The following is a 20,378-nucleotide window of genomic DNA, read 5'->3' on the forward strand; positions in this document are numbered from 1 at the left end:
TGGTCAGTCTAGAGACTGACATTTTAACAATAATAATTCTTGTAATCCGTGAACATTGGATACTTTTCTATCTATTTTTGTCTTCTTAAATTTTTTTCATCAATGTTTTCAGAGTAGAGATCTTTTACCTTTTTGGTTAAGTTTATTACCAAGTATTTTAATGTTTTTCATGCTATTTTAAATGGAATTCTTTTCTTTTTTTTTTTTCAGATAATTCATTGTTAGTGTATAGCAATGCTACTGATTTCTATATGTTAACTTTGTATCCTGCAACTTTATGGAATTCATTGATTAGAATGAGTTTTTTCAGCTTTTCATGAAAGTCTTTAAGATTTTCTATATATAAAATTATGTCATTTGCAAATAGCGACAGTTTTACTTTTTCCTTTCCAAATCTGATGCCTTTTATTCTTTTTTTGTGTGTATGATTGCTCTGGCAAGGAGATCCAGTACTTTTTTTTTTTTTTATTGCCCCATAGTAAATTAAGCAAATTAATTTTTTTGTTTGCTTAATGTGTTGCAAGTATTTTCCTCCAATTTTTTGTTTATTTTATGTTTATGTTTTATTTTAAAATCATACATAAAATAAAATATTTTTGTGTTCAGTTTTTAAAACCTCTTCCGTTTGGTTTCTGAATTTTGTGTTGGTTCGAAAGGACTTTCTACTTCAATTATTATACATAAATGTATTATGTATAAATTCACTCATACTATCTTTCAGAATTTATAACTTTTGCTATATCTGGAATTGATTTTGAGCAAAGAAATGAGTCTTGGAGTCAGCTGAATTTTAATTTTTCTTCTAAATGTTTATTTAGTTGATCTAATATGTGAAGTCAAGTGGACCTTAGAAAACATCACTACGAACAAAGCTAGTGTAGGTGGTGGAATTCCAGTTGAGCTATTTCAAATCCTGAAAGGTGATGCTGTGAAAGTGCTGCACTCAATATGCCAGCAAATTTGGAAAACTCAGCAGTGGCCACAGGACTGGAAAAGGTCAGTTTTCATTTCAATCTCAAAGAAAGGCAATGCCAAAGAATGCTCAAACTACTGCACAATTGCATTCATCTCACATGCTAGTAAAGTAATGCTCCAAATTCTCCAAGCCAGGCTTCAGCAATACGTGAACCGTGAACTTCCAGATGTTCAAACTGGTTTTTGAAAAGGCAGAGGAACCAGAGATCAAATTGCCGACATCCACTGGATCATCGAAAAAGCAAGAGGGTTCCAGAAAAACATCTATTTCTGCTTTATTGACTATACCAAAGCCCTTGACTGTGTGGATCACAATAAACTGTGGAAAATTCTGAAAGAGATGGGAATACCAGACCACCTGACCTGCCTCTTGAGAAACCTGTATTCAGGTCAGGAAGCAACAGTTAGAACTGGACATGGAACAACAGACTGGTTCAAATAGGAAAAGGAGTATGTCAAGGCTGTGTATTGTCACCCTGCTTATTTAACTTATATGCAGAGTACATCATGAGAAACACTGGGCTGGAAGAAACACTAGCTGGAATCAAGATTGCCGGGAGAAATATCAATAACCTCAGATATGCAGATGACACCACCTTTATGGCAGAAAGTGAAGAGGAACTAAAGAGCCTCTTGATGAAAGTGAAAGAGGAAAGTGAAAAAGTTGGCTTAAAGCTCAGCATTCAGAAAACTAAGATCATGGCATCTGGTCCCATCACTTCATGGGAAATAGATGGGGAAACAGTGGAAACAGTGTCAGACTTTATTTTTTTGGGCTCCAAAATCACTGCTGATGGTGATTGCAGCCATGAAATTAAAAGATGCTTACTCCTTGGAAGGAAAGTTATGACTAATCTAGACAGTTTATTAAAAAGCAAAGTTTTATATATATATATATATGTATATGTATATATATATTCATTCTTTTTCAGATTCTTGTCTAATATAGGTTATCACAGAATATTGAGTAGAGTTCCCTATGCTATACAGTAGGTTCTTGTTGGTTTTCTGTTTTATATATAGTAGTGCGTATATGTTAATCCCAAGCTCTTGATTTATCCCACCTTCCCTTTCCCTTTGTTAACCATAAGGTTTTCTGGTAATGTTTTCATCTAATTTTTCTGTAATCTCTACTTTCCCCACCTTTTCTTTTCTTATTTATTTATTCTAAAAAAATTTTTTTTTCATTGACTATGACTTACAATATTGTGTTAGTTTCAGGTGTGTAGCAAAATGATTCAGTTCTTTTTCAGTTTATATTCCATTATAGATTATTATAATATTGAATATAATTTCCTGTGCTAAATAGTAAATCCTTGTTGCTTATTTATTTCATTTATTGGAGTTTGTATCTGTTAATTACATACTCCTTGTTTGATTTTCTCTCCCTCCCTGTTCCTTTTGGTAACTATGTTTGTTTTCTATGTCTATGAGTTTGTTTCTGTCTTTATATATGAATTCATTTGTATTTTTATTATTTTTTAAAATTAATTAATTATTTTTGGTTGCACTGGGTCTTCATTGCTGCATGTGAACTTTCCCTAGATGTGGCAATCGTTATTTGGTGGCCATTTGGATTATTTCCATGTCTTGGTTGTTATAAATAATGGTGCCATGAACATTGGGGTGCATGTGTGTTTTCAAATTAGATTTTTTAATTTTTTCTTGATATATATCCAGAAGTGTGATCATTGGATCATGTAATAGCTATAGTTTCATTTTTTTGAGGAACTTCTCTACTGTTTTCCATAGTGGCTGCACTGATTTAACATTCCCACCAATGGTGTGGGAGGGTTCTCTTTTCTTCACACCAGCATTTATTTGTAGATTTTTCAATGGTGACCATTCTGACTGGTGTGAGGTGATATGTCATTGTGTTTTTGACTTACATTTCTTTAATAATTAACAATGTTAAGCATCTTTCCATGTGCCTTTTGGCTATCTGTGTTTTTGGAAAAGCATCTACTTAGGTCTTCTGCCCATTTGTTGATTGAGACATTTATTTATTTTTTTTTTAATTTTCAGTTGTATGAGCTCTTTGTGTATTTTGGATATTAACTCCTTGTTGGTCACATTGTTTGCAAGTATTTCCTCCCATTTCGTACATTGTCTTTTTGTTTTATTGATGATTTTCTTTGCTGTGCAAAAACTTTGATGTTTCATTAGGTCCCATTTGTTTGTTTTTGCTTTTATTTCTGTTTGCTTTGGGAGATGAATCTAAGAAAATATTGCTATAATTTATGTCTGAGAATGTTTTCCCCTATGTTCTTGTTTAGGAGTTTTATGGTGTCATTTCCTATATTTAGGTCTTTAAACCATTTTGAGTTTGTTTTTGTATGTGGTGTGAGTTTTCTAATTTCATTGATTTATATATAGCTGTCCAGTTTCCTTACACCCAACACTTGTTGAAGAGACTTTTTTTTTCCGTTGTATATTCTCACCTCCTTTGTAGTATAGTAATTGACTGTAGGTGCATGGGTTTATTTCTGGGCTCTCTATTCTAGTTCCTTGATCTGTAAGTCTGTTTTTGTGCCAGCACCACACTGTTTTGATTACTGTAGCTTTGTAGTATAGTCTGAAGTCTGGTTATACCTCCAGCTTTGTTCTTTTTCCTCAGGATTGCTTTGGCAATTCTGGGTCTTTTGTGATTCTATATGTATTGTAGAACTTTGTTGGGGGGAATAATTTTGATTTTTTAAAATCATTTTATTTACTTATTTTTATTTATGGCTATGCTGGGTCTTTATTGCTGGGCATGGGCTTTCTCTAGTTGTGGTATATGGACTTCTCATTGCAGTGGCTTCTCTTGTTGCAGAGCATGGGCTCTAGGGCACACAGGCTTCAGTATTTGTGGCACATGGGCTCAGTAGTTGCAACTCTTGGGCTCTAGAACACAGGCACAATAGGTTCTATTGTGGCATCCTGGCTTGGTTGTTCCGTGGCCTGTAGGATCTTCCTGGATTAGAGATTGAACCTATGTCTCTTGCATTGGCAGGTGGATTCTTTACTATTGAGCTACTAGGGAAGCTCTATATTGTAGGATTATTTGTTCTAGCTCCGTGAAAAATGTCATTGGTAATTTGATAGAAATTGCATTAAATGTATAGATTGTTTTGGGTAGTATGACCAGTTTAGCAATATTAATTCTTCCAATCCAGGAGCATGGAATATCTTTCCATGTCATTGAATTTTCTTAAATTTCCCTTAACAATGTTTTATAGTTTTCAGCTTATAGGTCTTTCACCTCCTTTAAGTTTATTCCTAGGTATTTTATTCTTTTGATGTGATATTAAAGGAATTATTTTCCCATTATTAATGTAAAAAATGCAACTGTGTTTAATATATTAAGCTTGTATCCTGCTACCTTGCTGATGCAATCCCTACTTTTAAAATTATTTTCTAACATGTTTTAATATCTGGAAGGATTAATCTTTCTCCTTATTCTTTTCTGCTCCTTCAGGGTTTTCTGATATCTAATCACATACTATTTATTTCCAAATGAATTTTATTGTAACATTTTAGAAAATTATTATAATAGCCTTTGAGTATTTTAATTCAGGGAGGAAAAAATGCCCTTTTAATGTTTAATCTACTTATACATCAGGGCTTCCCTCGTGGCTCAGACGGTAAAGAATCTGCCTGCGATGCAGGAGACCCAGGTTTGATTTCTGGGTTGGGAAGGTCCACTGAAGAAAGGAATGGCTACCCACTCCAGTATTCTTGCCTGAGAATTCCATGGACAGAGAAGCCAGGAGGGCTGCAGTCCATGCGGTCATAAAGAGTAGGACATGACTGAGCAACTAACACAGACACACCAATACATCATCTTTTTATTTACTCACTTCTTTTTTGTCCTTCAGTAGAGTTTTAATGTTGTCTTTATACAAGTATTTTATACATTTTGGTTGCTATCTTTGGGATTATTTATAGCCTGGCATCTTTCCTTCCATCACATTTTTAACACTGGCTATTTATTTGTAAGAAGGAAAGTCATTGATTTGAGTCCACGTTTGTATTTCTAAGATTGCTTCTGGTGGTTGAGGCACAGCTGATATACAAATGGGACTTGGGGACCCAGATCTCTGAATATGCTTCTTCAACTAGGTATGTCCTCCCTGAACTGTACCATCATCCAGCCCACATATGTATATATTAAAAACATTTATTGATTTATTTGGCTGCATCAGTTCTTAGCTGCAGCATGAGGAATCTTCGATCTTCATTGTGTCATGTGGGATCTTTAATTGTCACATGTGAACTCTTAGTTGTGGCATGTGGGATCTAATTCCCTGACAAGAGATTGAACCTGTGCCCCCTGCATTGAGAACACAGTCTTAGCCACTGGACCCCAGGAAAGTCCCCAGCCCACATATACTTTATTTTTAAAGCATTTTTATAAAACTTAACTTTTTAAACTGAAAAATTTATATTTGCATGTTCATTTTTATTTTAGTAAAGGGTGCTCTAGCTAGAATTCTTGATTGCAACCAAGAGTCTGCTCTGGATAGCTCCAGCTGAGTTTTTCATAAATGAAACTAGACAACTCATAGATTCTCTTGGAGAGCCATTGAGCAGCCAAAGACAATGCAGCTATAGGAAGAATGTCCAACTGTACCCAAGAAATGGTCCTATGGGTGTACTAGATTCCATTATTCCTAGCTCTTGCACTGGGCAGTAGAGTCCTTCTACAACTATCCCAGAAGGATCCAATGTCTGTAACCTTTAAAAATCTCATCCAAGCTGTCTTTGGTGGTGAAATCTGGGTCCCACTACTTCAAGGGAGTCTGAGAACAGGTTTCTTAACTTTCCAGTCTCTCTAGTAGAGGAGGAAAGCTGGGCTAGGGCTGGAAATGGTGTTAGCAAACAGCATTTGCCACAGAGGGCTTTCAGTGAAAATACATCTTCCTTTGACCTTGACCTTAGGTCCTCAGTTCTCTGATTCTCTTTTCACAAGGAAACTGCTACCAGTTTCTGGTAAAAATTAAAAAAGGATTGTTCCATATCAATATGTACAAATTTGCTTTTCATCATAGCTACAACTTGGTTGAATTTAATTTATTTGTCTATGCTATTCTAGAATAGAATAGCACTTCCCTGGTGGCTCAGACGGTAAAGTGTCTGCCTACAATGTGGGAGACCTGGGTTCGATCCCTGGGTCTGGAAAATCCCCTGGAGAAGGAAATGGCAACCTACTCTAGTACTCTTGCCTGGAAAATCCCATGGATGGAGGAGCCTGGTAGTCTACCATTCATGGGGTCGCAAAGAGTTGGACACGACTGAGCGACTTCACTTCACTTTATGCTATTCTAGATTATTTTAATGTTTCTCTCTGTTGGTGAGGAATGATATTCTCTAGTAAGGGCATCAGCAGTTCAGTTCAGTCACTCAGTCGTGTCTGGCTCTTTGCGACCCCATGGACCACAGCATGCCAGGCCTCCCTGTCCATCACCAACTCCCGGAGTTTACCCAATCTCATGTCCGTCGAGTCAGTGATGTCATCCAGCCATCTCATCCTCGGTTGTCCCCTTCTCCTCCTGCCCTCAATCTTTCCCAGCATCAGGGTCTTTTCAAATGAGTCAGCTCTTCACATCAGGTGGTCAAAGTATTGGAGTTTCAGCTTCAACATCAGTCCTTCCAATGAACACTCAGGACTGATTTCCTTTAGGATGAATTGGTTGGACCTCCTTGCAGTCCAAGGGACTCTCAAGAGTCTTCTCCAACACCACAGTTCAAAAGCATTAATTCTTTGGTGCTCAGCTTTCTTTATGGTCTAACTCTCACATCCATACATGACTACTGGAAAAACCATATCCTTGACTAGACAGACCTTTGTTGGTAAAGTAATGTCTCTGCTTTTTAATATGCTATCTAGGTTGGTCATAACTTTCCTTCCAAGGAGTAGGCGTCTTTTAATTTCATGGCTGCAGTTACCATCTGAAGTGATTTTTGAGCCCCAAAAATAAAGTCAGCCACTGTTTCCACCATTTCCCCATCTATTTGCCATGAAGTGATGGGACCAGATGCCATGATCTCAGTTTTCTGAATGTTGAGCTTTAAGCCAACTTTTTCACTCTCCTCTTTCACTTTCATCAAGAGGCTCTTTAGTTCTTCTTCACTTTCTGCCATAAGGGTGGTATCATCTGAATATCTGAGGTTATTGATATTTCTCCCGGCAATCTTGATTCCAGCTAGTGTTTCTTCCAGCCCAGCGTTTCTCATGATGTACTCTGCATATAAGTTAAATAAGCAGGGTGACAATATACAGCCTTGACATACTCCTTTCCTGATTTGGAACCAGTCTGTTGTTCCATGTCCAGTTCTAACTGTTGCTTCCTGACCTGCATACAGGTTTCTCAAGAGGCAGGTCAGGTGGTCTGGTATTCCTATCTCTTTCAGAATTTTCCACAGTTTATTGTGATCCACACAGTCAAGGGCTTTAGTATAGTCAATAAAGCAGAAATAGATGTTTTTCTGGATCTCTCTTGCTTTTTCTTTTTTTTTGTAAGGGCATACAAATTGTTAAAATATGAAATGCTTTTGTATTCCTTCTCTCTGTCTCTAGTAGCCTTCCTTCATTTGGCCTCTGCCTGGGACCCTCTAGATTTTCCTTAGACCGAGCAACTAAAGGGTGAACCCTTACATACAGGGGGCTTTCCAAGACCCAGCTCCAGGCTAGACTCTGATTAATTGGGGCCTAATCCATGCTGGTTGTTAAATATTTTTAGTATCTCCCCTAATATTAGGCAAATGAAATCCAATTGGATTCTGTATATTTCCTAAGCTTTTTTCTATGGTTACAGTTCAAATCATACTAATGAGAAAATATATGACAATTTATGTAACTAGTCTCTCTTGATGCACATTTAGGTTGTTTCTAGCTTTTTATTATCACAACAACACTACACTGCAGTCCTTGCCTTGCATCTTTGTACACATGTCAGGTTCCTAAACTATTTGTTTAGTGTAAGAATTTGTGCATATAAAATTTTATGGATGTTGCCAGAGTGCCTTCTCAAAAGATGTTTAACCAGTATATACTTCAGCCAACAGTATATGAGACAGCTAACATTTCTTTAGCTTGTCAAAGAAGATTTTTAAAAAGATTTAAAAGTTGTTTTAGTGAAACCAATGTACCTTCTTTAGTTATGATATTGAAAAAAAGGAAGAGAAAAATTATATGAGTTTAGTTTGAGTGGCTTTTAATACAACTATACCAAAATGAGATCACTGCTCTCTTTTCCAATTAATAATATTTTGATACTATATTAAAATTTGCTGTGGATTAACATTAGATTTTCACTATCTGCCTTTTTGATATATGGGAGAACACTTGTCAATTCCCTGTGCCATGATTACTCAAAGATGCTAACCATAATTTTGTGATAATATATTTTTTATTATATTTTTCAGTGTTCTGCGGTATAGTGGTTCTCAACTCAGAGTACTTTTGCTTCCCAGGAGACATTTGACAATGTCTAGAGCTATTTGTGATTGCTACAACTAGGAGGGTGATGATAGTGTCATCTAGTGGATAGAGGCCAAAGATGCTGCTAAATATCTTACAACTCAAGACAGCCCTCCCCCTCCCATCTCTCCACTCCTCCTAACCCCCCCGACCCGACTCCACAACAAATTATCCAGCCTAAAACGTCAGTAGTGCTGAGAATGAGAATGCCTGCTATTATAAAATATACCTGGAAATGGATATTTATTTAAACAAACATTCTCCCACTGTCTTTTCTGTCTGGTTTATCAATTTCTTAAGATTGTTGGAGCAGTCTTTCCTTTTTTAAAAAAAGTAGTGACTTTTTGGCTATGCTGGGTCTTCATTACTCTGCACGGGCTCTCTCTAGTTGTGGTGAACTGGGGCTGCTCTGTAGTCGTGGTGCGCAGGCTCTAGGGTGTGGAACTTCAATAGTTGTGGCGCATGGGCTTAGTTGCCCCACAGCATTAGTGGAATCTTCCCAGACCAGGGATCAAATCGTCATCCCCTGAATGGACAGGCAGATTCTTAACCACTGGACCACCAGGGAAGACCTTGTTCCTTGGTGTATAATATGAAAGCACACTTCCTCTCTGTAACTTGTTAACATGGAATCTGCCTGGGAGGAGAGGAGCTAGGTTGTACTTTTCTTGTCCTTCCACCCTCAAATACAACCGAAAAGTTTTTGTGTTTTGTGTATTTTTCACAAGTCTTTGCTCATTGTAGTAGTCCGTTCTTCTAATAGGCCAATATCACCTTTTCCTTCTTTTGTATGTCCTTTAAAAATCTCAGTCTTTAGAAAGCTCCTTATATAGCACATTGAGTTATATTTACATACATTCTCTCCCATTCTTTTCCTCATTTGTGATTGCAGTGGTGAGTTTTATTTTTTGACCTGTCTTTCATTTTAGAATCTTTGGCTCTGGGAAATCCTTATATTTTCTCTGAACTGCTAAGCAATCTAAGATACTTGTCTTACTTTGCTTTTTATTTTCTTCCTTGGCCATAAGGAACTCTAAGGTGATATGTTCAATTTTTCCCAAGGTTCCTGTCACTTTCACTTCACTAAGGCATTCTTCTTTGTTGGTAAGGATTAAGCCCAGGGTAGCCCTTCCATTCTTAGTTTCTTTTGCTCTCTGAATGATGAAGTTGCTGATAGAAAGGCAGATGATAAAGGAGCAAATTTTAATTACTTTATTGTCTCTTTGGGTTTACTGAATTCTTTTACTTTAGTTTTTAATCAGGTCTCTTTTTTATCCTGACTTTTCACTTCAGTCAACTTTCTTTTCGTTTTACTTAGAATTTCCATCACTTCTTACCTAGAATTTTTAACTTTCAGTATTTCACTGAAAGAACAAGAGTTGATATATTGTAAATTCTCTTTTGTCATAAGGATAATTTCCCCATCTCCCTCTTTTATTGTTATACAGTCTTTTAATTTTGGATTTTTTTCTGTTTACTTATTTTTTTTAAAGACAGGAAGTTTATTCAGCCCTGGTGTTTATCGTGAGATATATACATATCTATATCCCTTTTGAGCTCTGTCACTATCAGTTTTGGAGCTACATTATTTCTCTCTCAAATCTTAAAGTGCAGGGCAAGTATCTTGTTAAATTCCTGGGTTACAGGAGCTACATGTTCATCTGGGGCAACTATTCTCCTATTCCTATTGTTTGGTCCTCTATTGGAGGTGAATTTTATCTTAGATAATTTGGAGCAATTCAGATTCCCTTTTCTAACAGAGATGCATAAAACTAATCTCTAGCATAGCCTCTGCCAGTGTTTTTTTTTTTTTTTGTATGTCTACTCCTACTGTTGGGGCTGTAATATCCCAGGGCACACTATGTCGTTCTTCCCTTGTCCTCATTTATCCTATGTTGCATTTTTGGGAACTAAAAATCTTCCAGCTGAGTGTCGTTAGAAATATGTTGCTGGAAGGCGGCCAGGAAACATCTCTGGCTATCTAAAAAGCAGCTCCTGAGCAGTAACAGAGTGAAAGCTGGCTTTTTGTTTGGCTCTCTCAGCCTCAAGTCTCTGATAGGAAATCAAGATACATGGATTTGAGGGTCTGGCCCTGTGGCTGCTTTAAATTTAGGCACAGGGGAGTTCTAGGTCTCCTCCCTCCTAATTTGTTCCATTCATGAAGTAGATAAGGAAGAGTGGCCAGATTCAGCAAATAAAAATATTAGACACACAGGTTTGAATTTTAGGAAAACAACCAATAATCTTTTCAGTACGTTTCAAACACTGCATAGGACATATGCCAGAAAATTATTCATCGTTTCTCTGAAATTCAAACTTAGCTGGGCATTCTATATTTTATCTGGCAACTATAAGGTCAGAGAAATTTCCCCCCAATGTTTGAAACAATTAATGAGGTCTTTTGCGCCTCAGGTACTGGTCTAACAGGGTCTTTTCTGGTTTTGTAAAGGTTGCCCTTCCCAGTCTTCCTTCACCTGCAGGGCTGGTCAGCACTGAGAGGACTGGAGGAAGTTTGTAAAGAGTCTGGGAGCCTTTAGAGAGGAACAGAGCCAAGACCTGGACTCCTTCCCTGTAGTTACTATTAGAAAGTATTTTGTGCATTGAACTGGTCATGATTAAAAAAGGACTGAGTAAGAAAGAACATCAAAGATCTTAGACTAGGACTCCTGTTGTGATCTGCATTGTCCAATGGGAGATGCTGTTTGGGCACTTGTGTGACTGGAAGCAGAAGGCCCTCTTGATCCAGCCGCTTGGTGCTTGGTGAACCGAAAAGTTCTGGTGTGGCTGCCATGCTGTGCCTCTAAGGGAGCAGGCTGCTCCTCTCTTTAAGACTCTTCGTGACCGCTGCATTTGCAGCAGCAAAGGCGAGAGCACGGCAGGCGGAAAGGTCACGTGGCACCGCAGGGGCTCTGTTTGCATCAGGAAACTGTGTGCCGGGAGCAGAATACCAGCAGCCCTCAATAAGGCCCTCTTGTATCTAATAAAATTCTCTATTTTCTCTTTCTGCGATATGTGGATCAAGAGGCTCCCAGAGTTCTTAAAACGGTTTAAGGAACAAGAGAGATACTGGACTTTCTGCACAGTGTGGCAGTTGGGAAGTATTTTTAATTTGAAAATTAATAGGTAGGACCTCTTTTTCACCCCAAACTACTGAAGTAGTTGCTACTATTAGCACACATATACATGTATTTTATATATTTGACATCATAACATATATTGTTTTATAAATAGCTAGGTTCTATAAAAGTTTCTTTTTTCTTTTTCTAAGATGTCATGACCTGAGAAGGCTATATATATTTTCCTGTGGTCTTGTGCTTGGCAGTTTTAAAGATATAGCTTAGATCAATAAACATGTTAATGAAAAAATATAAAGTTTTGTGATTCCTTATCATTCTTGCATATTTTTCATCTTTGTCAGCCTGTATCCATTAATATTTTTAAAAGACCGAGCTAAAAATTTTACCTGTTAGTCATCCTTGGTAATTATTTTTAACTTTAATTACTTGTTTTACTTTGGTGCTTAGTTTATATCATATAATCTTGTATTTATACACATACTAAGCTAAAATAATATATTGATTGTTGATCCTCTTAATTGCATTCTTCTAGCAGGAAATATAGGAACATGTTTATTATGATATTAGGGTAGGAAATAATTTCTTAAGTAGGACCCCCAAAACATAAGCAATAAAAAAGCAATAAAGTAAAAGTAATAAAGTAAAAGACAGTAAAGTAAAATATTTAGTTACATTAATATAAAAACTTTCTTTGTGAAAAAATCACTTAAAAGAAGATAAATGAAAGATACCAACTGAGAGGATATATTAATATATACAAATCGGCCTATAAAATGGATGGCGTTGTTCCCATTTTCCTTCCCATGTATCCACGTCCTTTGCCATGTAACATTGCAGTTCTTCCCGCTAGAGACAGAGTATATTTCCCTGTACTTGAAAACTTGGTTAGTATTACACTTGGTTGTGTGATTTGCTTTGCCCATTGAAATGTGGGCAGAAGAGGCAGAGTCCTCATTTGAAGCTTATATTTTAAGATGCACTGTGTTTCCAACTGTTCTAATATTTTTATTGTTGCCATGCGAAAACATGGTTCTGGTAGCCTCCAAGGAGGATGAGAAACACATGGAGTAGATCTGGAGTACAGCTTGGAGTAAGCCAGAGAGGCCCATCCTGGCCCACTCCCAGCCAACCTTAAAATGTACAAGACATAATGTTATTTTATGCCACTGAATTTTAGGATAGTTTCTCATGTAGAATTATTGTGGAAATAGCTGACTTATAGACATATTCAACTGAAATTATCTGAAGAACTCCTAAAAAATTAATGAGGAAACGAGTAATCTTAATAGGGAAATGGGTCCATGATAAGTAAAAAGTAATTCACAGAGGAGAAAATTGAAATGACCAATACATAGGTGAAAAGATGTTTAGCTTGTTTCACTGGTTATCAGGTAAATATGGATTCAATAAATGATGAGACAATTTATCATACATATTAGATTGCCAAAAATTAATGTCTGGCAATAGCCTAGTGTCTGTAAGGATATGGAAAAAACAGGACTTTTATATATATAGATGGTGGACTGCTTAAGAATACAAAGAGAGGGACTTCCCTGGTGGTCCAGTTGTTTAGACTACAGTCTTCCACTGCAGGGGACATGGGTTCAATCCCTGGTTGGGAAACTAAGATCCTTCATGCATGTAGCATGGCCAAAAGAAAAAAAACACAAAGAAAGGGTCTTTGCTATTTTGCTTTATTGCTGTATTAAGCAGGGAGAGGATATTTTCAAGGAATATAATTGACAAAGGATTATATATAGAATTTATAGAGAAATTTTGGAAATTATTAAGGAAAAATAGGCAGCCTAGGAGAAAAATTGGTAAAAAATATAGATAAGCAATTCACAAAAAGGAGTGTTGAATGGCTAGCTAATCAACCTAAAACAGATCACCAATTACATTGGTAATCAGAAATGAAAATTAAAATGACAATGAGATCAGCTTTGTACCTCTCATGGTTGCAGAAGTTGAAATGTCATGCTGTCTCTTGTTCTGGTAAGGAGGTGGGGGACACATGTGAATCCATGTGGTCTGCTGCTAATATTATTTTGGACACCAATTTGGTAATATTTGTTGAAATTGACTACTCACATGCATTTTGACCCAGAAATTCTACTTCTGAATTGTATTACTTGCTAGTGCTGCCATAACAAATTACAACATGATGGGAGGCTTAAACAACAGAAATTTATTTTCTCTTAATTTGAAGGCTAGAAGTCTAAGATCAAAGTGTCAGTAGATGTGCGTGTGTATTTCCCTAAGGCTTCTTTCCTTGGCTTGGAAATGGCCATTTTTTTCGCATATCCTTTTATGGCCATTCCTCTGTGGGTATCTGTGTCTGCACCTCTCTTCTTAAAAGGATACCACTTATATTGAATTGGGCTTCCCTGGTTGTTTAGATGGTAAAGAATCTGCCTGCAATCTAGGAGACCCGGGTTCAATCTCTGGGTTGGGAAGTTTCCCTGGAGAAGGGAATGGCTACCCACTCCAGTATTTTAGCCTGGAGAATTCCTTGGACAGAGGAGCTAGCAGACTACACTCCATGGAGTTGCAAAGACTCAGACACGACTGAGTGACTAAATTTTTATATTGAGTTAAGGCCCATCAGAATGGCCTCATTTTAACTGAATCACATCACTAAAGGCCCTGTGTCCTATAAAGCCATATTCTGAGGTACAAGGGATTGGGATATAAACATGAATTTAGGTGAGGACACAATTCAACACACGCAGAACACATACATATATGTGTGTATATATATACACACACACATAGATATATGAAATATATATATGTATACATATATATATATAAATCATATAGAAGGACTCTTGCAGAGGTACACAAAGAGACTTGTATGAGAATGTTTATTATACTATAACGTTGTTTCCTATAGTAAACAGTTGGAAACTACCTAAACATACTTGAATACGCATATGGTCAGATAAAATACATTATAAAAGCATCTGATGCAAAATAAAATGCAAAATAGAATACTACAAATGCAAAATAAAAGAACAAACTAAATCAATTATATTAATTGAGAACTCCTCTTTTTCTCAAATAATAAGAAATCTGTAGATGAGAAGTTCAAAACTGATAACATCAATGACCCAAGCTCTTTCTGTAGTTTTGTTCTGTCATCTTTCCTCCTCAGGTTTGCAGTAAGACTGCTTGGTGTCTAGGCTTTATACCACAGATAACAGAAGGAAGGATGAAGGGCCATGGCAACGTTGCTTTACCTTTTTATAGGTAAAGCAAAAGATGACATCTCATTCTGTCAACTCATTCCATCATATGCCATTCTGAGTTGCAAAGAATGCTGGGAAATCTAGTCTTGTTTGTTTCCATAGCAGTGAAAGGCAAGGGGGAGATGAGACTATGCGTTGAATGAGCTAAGCTGCAATTATAGTTTGACATCAGTAGGCTGTGAAAATGTCATGTTAAGAGGAGAAACTGAGAGAGAGAGAGAGATTGAGAAGTAGAAAGAGATGGGAATTACAATACTGTTTGTGTAAATTAAAAAATCCACACACATATAAGGTGATATATCATTGTAAAGATATGTATCATTGTAAAGATAAATATCATATGTAAAAAAAGCCACAGAAAGTTGATTGGAAAACTTCCAACACTAACTACTACAGATTGGATGCCTATCAGAAGGACGGGGTGGAATGGAACTGAGACTGAAGATATAGAATATAATAGCAACAATAACAACAACAACAACAAAAACAACCCCAGGCTTTTCACATCAGTTCCATGAGTTGAACTTTAACAGAGGAGCATGATTGATTGGGTCAGTCTAATTCTTTGTATTCAAGACCTGGGAGGAATAAAGCTGGGATGAGTCAGGTCACATGTGTGGGTTATTCAGATTATTGGGGAGGGTTATTGTGCATGCATGCTAAGTTGCTTCATTCATGTCAAACTCTTTGAGACTCTGTGGGCTGTAGTCCACAAGGCTCCTATGTCCATAAAATTCTCCAGGCAAGAATACTGGAGTGGATTGCCATGCCCTCCTCCAGGGGATCTACCCAACCCAGGGATCAGATCCATGTCTCTTACATATCCTGCACAGGTGTGGGCAGGGTTATTTAGAACCAAAAAATTGTGACTCACTATGTTAATGACTGAGTTTAATTATTTTTCTTTACTCTGTGATAAGCACCATTCTTTTCACTACAGTTGAAGGACTGATAGGAATGGTGTTACAGTTTAAGTTTAGGGATGATAGCAGTTCTTTTTTAGACAATTTAGGAATATTGTAAGTTTTGAAAAATGAATTTTGTACATATTTTTTTCTTGTGTTCCATAATACAAAATTAGTAAGAGTTGACTTTTAGAGGGTCAGTGAGGGCATGAGTAAAATAAATATGGCTACTTGGTAGTGAAATCCATCATGCTCTAGTCTTCTGTTATTATCTTTGGAAACAGAGAGTGGGAGAAAGGATTTCCTTCTTCTGTCTCTAATATAGCCCTCAGTGACTGACTGGCTCCCTTCTCTGGAATGAAGCAAATTGGCACAATTCCATGTCTTATGTGGGAACAAGACATCAGAAGTTTATTTATTTTATTTTTTTAAAACTTGCTGTCATTCTTTTGCTTTTAGTTTTGTATTCTATCCTTAAAACATTCCATACTCAATCCTATAGATAACATACATAATTAATTAATATGTGTTAGTGTGTCTTGCTTTTATTAAGCATTTGTTACAACTTTGGAAGCAGCTTGTAAGCACTTCCATTTTAGGACCATGATTCCTTGTTACTTAATTATAAATTATTAACATGTATAGTGTAGAAATGGTGAAATGGATTTAATTTGTAAATAAAAATGTATGAATTTAATGACTTCAACTTTTAACTCAGATGGGCAATCTACTTATTGTCTCTCACAGTAGTTTTCTAAGATTCAATGGTATTTGAATTTGGAAAAATAGAATTCCACAATGAGAAACTTATCTTCCACAAAATAACAATAATTGACTAATGAATTATTTAATACTGTAATTAGTACTTCATTGGATTCTATGAGTAGTTTTATAAGTGAAGTGAAGTGAAGTCGCTCAGTCGTGTCCGACTCTTTGCGACCCCATGGACTGTAGCCTACCAGGCTCCTCCGTCCATGGGATTCTCCAGGCAAGAATACTGGAGTGGGTTGCCATTTCCTTCTCCAAGTTTTATAAGTAATTACCTTTTATAGCAACTTTATAGTCTCATCTCACATGAAGAGACCAGAGTAAATGGGAGTCAGTGTGAACAAGACCAAGCAGAGTAAAGCAGACCTTGAATCTGAAGTTTGTCTTGCCTTTCTGCGTATGTTTTTTCATTACTTCCCTTCTTTTCCTACCCTTAGTGGGTCCTTGATGCCTTATCTCTCTCTACTCAGCCATGAGAAAGCTCTTCTTGTCTCATAGTTTAAGGCATAACACAAATGCATAGTTATCATATCTTGATTTTTCTCCTGAGTTGCAGGATTCTGAATTTCCAGCTGCCCACAGGAATACCCATTTGCACATGCTACTCATACCCCAAACTCATCATGCCTACTGTAGTCAGAGTAGAGCTTGCTCTAGATTTGCTCATTGGTATGAATATTATGTTATGAGCCATATGTTATGAGTAATATGTTATGTTACTGCAATAGGGAGGTAATACGTTGTTTTCAAGATAAACTATATAAAGAGTGTATAAAAAATTAAAATAGAGCATAAACTATATGGAGGCATTTTTGCTAAAAGTAAAAAGGATTATTTTAAATAAGTAGTATCTATTCAGTCTCCCCTCCCTATCAAAGCATTATTGTTTAAAAAGGTTTTTTTTTTTTTTAGCCACAAGTAGAATCTAACAAGGGCTTTACATGTGGATGCTTAAGGCACCTGGAAAACCCAGAAATCATTAAATGAGACATAGTTCAGGAATGCCTGTGTCAGGGAACGAAACTCAGGGTTGGAAACTGAGAACAGAAAGAAAAAATTAGTTATCTGTGCATTCTAAAATGTGTGGATGATAAGTGATATGTGAAAAGGATAAGCAAATTACTGGCAAAACGGACTTTTTGGTTTCCTTCTGGATGCTTTCTTCTAAGTTAATTTGAGAAATAATCAATTTTGGACTATAGAGAATATATCAGTTTAGAAAATTAAAGTTACAACATTTTATGAAAAAATCAATAACAGTTAGGATGTTATTATTTCCAAATGTAAAATATAATTTTTACATGGCAACCATTATAACTATATGAGGAAAGAAACAGCCATGTTCAGATGTTAGAAGTGATTTTATAGAGTGAAGAACCCCAAAGTTGCTTTCATTATAAGGAGTAGAATTCTCTTTTCAAGAAATTGCAATTTCCTGTTTTGTGTCGCAACTGAAGAAAACAGTGATTATTTCTCTTCTCTTTGGAAAATTTAATTCTTTAGTATAGAGGATATGTCACTAGTGGCAAGCCTGCAAGCCTAAGAAGAGAGATCATTCTGAGCCTCTAGATCTGTCTTATTTTTGCCATTGTTAATAGTAGACTTGATGTTTGTGATAATAGTTTTAGAGAAGCATGGAAATTTTGTATCTTTGGTTAAGATAAATTTGTGGTAGTTATTGATTTTAGCTGGGTCTGCATTCATGCTCAGTCGTGTCTGACTCTTTGAGACCCCATGGACTGTATCCCACCAGGCTCCTCTGTCCATGGGATTATCCTGGCAAGATAGGGAGTGGGTTGCCATTTCCTTCTCTAGGGGATCTTCCCGACCCAGGGATTAAACCACATCTCCTGCGGCTCCTGCATTGGCAGGTGGATTCTTTACCACTGAGCCACCTGGGAAGCTGGATTTTAATTAATTATATAGTAAAATCTTTATTTTTAGAATAAATCAGGCAAATCAATGTCCATGCTTTTCCAAACTGAGGTGGGTATTAAGTTGTGAAATAATTTGTAGCTTGTATAGGACTTTGTTACAGTCATAACATTGCATGCTTGGGAGAAATAATGCAGTGATAACAGGAAATGTATCTTTTAAAATTACTTTATAGCTCCTATTATTAAATGGACAGTTAGTAAATATTAAACAGGGCAATTAGAAAATACTAAATGGTTTACAAATATCATATGTAATTTTGAAGAAAAATTATTTTGCTTTATAGTGCAGTTTCTTTTTATATTTTGGAATTTGTTTTTGAATTTTCTAATGGAGCTTGGAAACTTTACATAGAGTTTTTGTTTGCTTTTTTGTCCCAGAAAATCTAGAGTTGTAGAAAGTCATCCAGATGATTGAACCCGATAATTCTGATGCATCTGATTGAATTGATAGAGGAGGAAATAATGTAACAAAATAATTTGTCACAGATGGGAAGTATTAAACACTAATATGGACAAATACAATGGAATATTGCTAAACACAATATTATTAATAGACAAAGTTGAGATGGTGTGCTTCAGTTCCTAGTTCAAGTATTAAAACAAATGTCATTGGACTCAATACTGTGGCCTTTCAGGATCAGATGATACCCTCTGCTGGCTAAATGTGGAATTGCGTTTAAAAATGAATGGCTTTTTTTTGTTGTTTTAACAACAGGGGTGATGTATAAAAGGATTGAGCAGTGCAGAGTATTGTAAGATAATATAGGAAAAATTATAAATGTGAATAATGAAGTCAGTGTATCACTTAAATAAATATTTTTCCAAGTGAAACTAATAGAGAAATACCCATAATTGAAATTTCCTAACCTGATGGTCTATTTTTTAACCATGGAAGTAGGTCACAGGAAAGAAACACAGCAGGGGCAAAATACATAGATCTCCTTATCTCCATCTTCAATAACAATTTTGAATAATCCAAGCTATTTAAATTGCTTTTATTACTTACTGTTGTAACAGTGACTGGCAAATATCTCGAGATGAGATAAGAACTGCTTTTCTCAGGACTTCCCTGGTGGTCCAATAGCTGGGATTCCATGCTTCCACTGCAAGAGGCACGGGTTCCATCTCTGGTCCGGGAACTAAGATTCCTCATGGTGCGGCAAAAAAAAAAAAATTACTATCTTGAGAACTGCTTTTCTCTGGGTACCCTGACCTAATTTCTGTTAAAAATAATTGAAATATTTGTAAGTAATTTGGAAGTTCGATAAGTACATGGAAGTATCATATAGCATGTTTGTTTTAAATTTTTTTCTATATTTTATTGTTTTAACTTTTAATTATATATTGGAGTACAGTTGATCAACAATGTGATAGTTTCAGCAAAATGATTCAGTTATACATGTACATATATCTATTCTTTTTAAAATTCTTTTCCCCTTTAGTTTGTTACATAATACTGAAAAAAATTCCCTGGCTATTGTGTAGGTCCTTTTGGTAGTCCATTTTAAATATATTTTAAATTCTAAAAGTCACTTTGAAATTCACAGTGTTTGGGGCATATGATGACATGAAAAGTTATATTTAAAAGCTTGTATTGCACAATATGTCATTATTTCATTGCAAACTTGAAAAATATAATTTCAATCTGATTCTACTGTTTAATATTGCCTTTCACTGGTATGTTGCTTTAAGAGCACCCATCCCCCTTTCCTGTTTGAGCCACTGTGTCCTGTCAGTCATCCTGAAATACACTAGGGTACTTGTCAGGCTGTTTGCTTACAAATGCATCATAAGCCAAATTGTGAGCCATGATAGTGGCACTGAATTTCTAAACACAAGAAATTGCTTAGACAGTTGGTTTAGTATCTGTGTATGGGCAATACTCTGTCCTGCAGTAGGTGAGTGAAGTGTCAAACTTTTTAAAATCAGTCTTTGCTATAAGGCAAATCCTAATGATAGGTTATATGTTACTTGGTTAGATAACTTTGGGGGAAATTAAA

At 36.2% G+C, this 20,378-nt stretch overlaps 1 protein-coding gene and 1 long non-coding RNA gene across 6 annotated transcripts in view; both read left to right on the forward strand.

Moving 5' to 3' along the window:
- CTNNA3 (catenin alpha 3) overlaps positions 1–20,378 on the forward strand; it is a 1,864,976-nt gene that overhangs the window by 72,350 nt on the left and 1,772,248 nt on the right. The gene's annotated exons all lie outside the window — the stretch shown is intronic.
- On the forward strand, positions 3,900–6,939 carry LOC145537931 (uncharacterized). Its single transcript, XR_014076512.1, has 2 exons — positions 3,900–3,970; positions 4,999–6,939. It is a non-coding gene; the product is annotated as an uncharacterized LOC145537931 (long non-coding RNA).

The sequence above is a fragment of the Giraffa tippelskirchi genome, chromosome 2 (genome assembly GCF_054371585.1).
Source record: "Giraffa tippelskirchi isolate mGirTip1 chromosome 2, T2T-mGirTip1v1.2.pri, whole genome shotgun sequence".
NCBI classification, from domain to species: Eukaryota; Metazoa; Chordata; class Mammalia; order Artiodactyla; family Giraffidae; genus Giraffa; species Giraffa tippelskirchi.